The sequence below is a fragment of the Ostrea edulis genome, chromosome 4 (assembly GCF_947568905.1).
Source record: "Ostrea edulis chromosome 4, xbOstEdul1.1, whole genome shotgun sequence".
NCBI lineage: Eukaryota > Metazoa > Mollusca > Bivalvia > Ostreida > Ostreidae > Ostrea > Ostrea edulis.
Window position 1 is genome coordinate 30342345 of NC_079167.1, and position 4303 is coordinate 30346647.

General features: G+C 34.6%; 1 long non-coding RNA gene across 1 annotated transcript; it reads right to left on the reverse strand.

Moving 5' to 3' along the window:
• Positions 1 to 817: 817 nt before the first annotated feature.
• Positions 818 to 2160, reverse strand: LOC130053727 (uncharacterized). Its single transcript, XR_008802081.1, has 2 exons — positions 1972 to 2160; positions 818 to 1053 (listed from the first exon to the last, which is right to left on the reverse strand). It is a non-coding gene; the product is annotated as an uncharacterized LOC130053727 (long non-coding RNA).
• Positions 2161 to 4303: the final 2143 nt, after the last annotated feature.

The window sequence follows — 4303 nt, forward strand, 5'->3', positions numbered from 1 at the left end:
TGGATAGGATCAAAGTCACAAGGTCATAGATTATGATATGAATTGAAAGACCTTGCCATAAGAAATATCTACAAAATATGAAAGCTTAAATAGTTCAGGAGATATACGAATAGGTCAGATTTTAATTAAAAGTAGGTCAAATTTCAAGGTCATACACCAAGGTATAAAAAGGTTTTGACATACAATCTATACACAAAATATGAAAGCCCTCACCAAAATAGTTCCGTATACACGTGTATATATATATATATATATATATATATATATATAATCCCTAAAATGACCAACGACACGAACAACCAGATTGTCAATCTGGTTGTTCATGTCGTTGGTCATTTTAGTGCTTTGTATATATTTTTGTATTTGACCTTGTATCCATGTTGTGGATCGACACTTTTAGGTATCGGGTGCTGTTGGAACTTAGTGCTTTTATATATATATATATATATATATATATATATATATATATTCAAATAAAGAGTCGTGCCCCCTTCAAAGGAGTCTCAGAGATAGTAATGAGAAGGCAAATTAGGGTGGGGGTCATTTAACAATTTATATATCGAGAGAGAGAGAGAGAGATTGTTAAATGACCCCACCCTAATTTGCCTTTTCATTACTATCTCTGAGACTCCTTTGAAGGGGGCACGACCCTTTATTTGAACAAACATAAATACCCTTCACCCAAGGATGATTTGTACCAAGTTTGATTGAAATTGGCCCAGTGGTTTTGGAGAAGCTGATGGGCAGATGGCAGGCAAAAGATGATTAGAATTTTAAAAGATCAGCTAAGCTCCAAACAAAACAAATCAAAACCAGCTGTCATATTAATTTTATTTTTTAAAAAAATTCTTTATATCATAATAAAGTTTTATTCTAATCTAATGCAACAGATACTGTTTATGCAACATGCATAATTTTTAATACATGCGAGATTGGGTAGCAAGCATGTTTCTGAATCATTATATATAAAATATTACTTAATTTGAATCAAAATATCATTTACAGATTTTTCATTCATCCTTCATCCCCAATGGAAGTTGATCATTCAAGAATCTGGAATTAAAGAGAAATACAAATAAGAGGGATACCACATCAAAGCATAACAATACAATAATAAACTATTTCTACCATTCTAAAAATGTGGATCAGAATGGCCTTTATTGTGGGTGTTCTGGGGAAGATTAATGCATACATGGGCATATAAGCATGACTGATAAGAATGAATTGTGCATGTATTCACACTGGTTCAAACTCAACATACATACACTGTATAATCTACAAATATTCACATTTAAATAAGCCTTACAGTGTTATGTACACATGGAGAAATTTTGAGGGGGGGGGGGGGATATAGTTTGAAATTTAAATTGTAAGTCATATTCAACAATGAAAATTTTCACTTCAAATCATGAAGATAAAATTAGAATTTTGTCCCATTGATTGGAATAATTAATTGTCTGTAAATGTACTACAAAGAAATAAAAAAAATGCAGCATAATTTCCTATTTCTGAAGTTTGTAATATAAGTAATTTATTCATATATACATTCTACTTTTATGTAAATGGGCAGTATAAAAATAAATCAAACACCTGTCCCATAGGACCTACATGTATATATACCAATTTGAACACAAACTTAATCAAATACATAAATCAGCATCTAGTATACAAAGCATTTCCAAAAACATTAACCATGTACAGTACCCAAAGATATGTAACCTTAACAAAATTTATAAACAAAATGAAGTATCGTTAGTAATAACAAATCTATAGCACTGAAAGCATGTCACATTCACAAACTTCACATTTCAATGTACATGTACATTGTACATAATTCAGAGTATTAATACTCAAAAGAATTCATTATCAAGTGTGCTGCTTGTCATTCCTGTTGCAAACAAAAATTGTATATAAGTTGTCCAAAAAAAAAATCATAATTTGACAAGATGCCTGTGGGTTACATTATCTCACCTTTATATTGACTCTTTAATTCTGGTATGATGTTAAATGTGCCATCATTGTATCACTTCCATCATAACTCATTCTTCAGAACCATGATTTCAACCTTCACCAGTACCAAATCCAACTGCCTTATGACTTAAAGAGTGTGTGTTTGAGAATGCAGCCCAAAGCCAGTTGTAACAAACTCACAATGGTTCTGAATTGAATAAAAAATGTGTGAAAAGTTGACAGTTAAAAATGTTACAATTTTTATCAGAAAAGCTCATCTTGGCTAAAAGAAAAAAATTATAAATGCATGAATTAACAAGAGGCCCACAGGCCTTATTGGTCACCTGAGTATTAGTTAAAAGTATCGTAGTGATGCATGAAGAAAAAGAATTCACACTTTATACCAAATGCCTTGTCGACCTTGATTACATGTACAATTACCTATCTATAATGAACATGATGAAATCAATTGTCAATTATCTGTATAAATGCACCACAATATACAAACAAGAGAACTTTCTAATATTAAATCTAGACAATCCAATTGTAACTATGTGTTTCATGATCAAAACCAGCTTGAATACAATTAGGATTTACGTTTATTTCAGGAATACTTTTTAGCTCACCTGAGCTCAAAAGAGCTTGTCTGGCATGTAGTATAAACTTTACATATTTCTTACTTCCCCAGAACCATGGTGTCAGGGATAATTTTCACTAAACATGTTATTTTAGCATCCATGGGTAAAGGGAATTCAAAAAGCATTTATCATATGACAGCTGTGTGATGTTACGAAAGCAGACGATTGATTGATTGTATATTGTTTAACGTCCCTCTCGAGAATATTTCACTCATATGGAGACGTCACCACTGCCGGTGAAGGGCTGAAAAATTTAGGCCTATGCTTGGTGCTTAGGGCCATTGAGCAGGAAGGGATCTTTATCGTGCCACACCTGCTGTGACACGGGACCTCGGTTTTTGCGGTCTCATCCGAAGGACCGCCCCATTTAGTCGCCTCTTACAACATGCAAGGGGTACTGAGGACCTATTCTAACATGGATACCCACGGGATTGAAAGCAGACGATAAAATAAACTTCAAGATCGTGGGATGGAAATGTAGGTAGTAACTAAAGCGTAAAATGGTACAAAAAGTGCTGAGCTGGTCACTGTTACCATCTATGCTTGAAAAAGCAATTATTTCTGCTTACCTTCTTGTCTCGCTTTTTCGAATCCTGTAAACAACTTCTAGTAGTAGAATAAACCAATCGCGGTGACGTATTCCGGAAAGATTTTACTTGTTCCGATTATTATCGTTCATATAAGCTAAAATCATTCTCATTTTAGTAAGATCTTGATTTTTTCCGCCATTTTGCTTTAGAATCTAGCACTAAATTTTTATGCTAGCTTTCCCTACGTAGGGGCTAACCTAGCACATCGTTCAAGATCGTAGCGCTACCGAGCCCTACGTAGCCGCTACGATCTTGAACGCGGCCCTGTTCTTCTTGATAGCTACACTTTCAATTCTTTTCAAGTTTGACATGAAGTATCATTGGGACAATGGGCATATATATTGTAAATCTCAGGACTTCATCTCAGAGGCGGGACAAAAATCGCAAACAATTTACATTTTCATGAAAAACTAACCAAACTAGTCATGTAGCACAGGAGAGCTTCTACCGAAATTGTAGATTTCATGATCCCCGGGATCCATATAGTCGTTTCTTACAACAAGCAAGAGGTACTGAAGACCTATTCTAACCCTGATCCTCGCGGGAGAGTGTTAATGAAGCATATATCATGTAAAGTCTTTCATCATGTGGAATTTTGTAAGAGCCCATCTTGTTTTGTATTGCTGTTATTTTTTAATTTAGCTTAGATATTGGGATTTAACTCATCGAAGTTATTGAAATCGGTTTATCTAAGCTAAATATCAATATTAATCATTAATCTGCATCACCGGGGTAATTCCCCGCTGCCGGCTATTCTCTTTTCGGGTATTAGTGAGGTCATAAATTACGTCATAACCACCGTGCAAGATTCCCCGGCATTTCGCACATGGAAATTCAGGAGGTAAGATGTAATTTTTCTTTAAGGCTCGGAGCGAAAAAAAGAAGAAGTGGTAGTTAAGACCAAGACTACATGTATATATATAAAGCTCCTGGCTTTAATTTTGCTAACTTTTGCCTGTTTTGATTTTGGATTCCAGTTGTCAACAGTCCACTGTCTCTTCCCCCGACACCAAACAAGTCGTTTCTTTAATGACAAGTTTCTTCTTGGCAACACTCCTCCGCACTGAATCGAAAGGTAAGTTCTGATAGGTCAATAATAAAATTGAAGTCTGAATTGACACACGT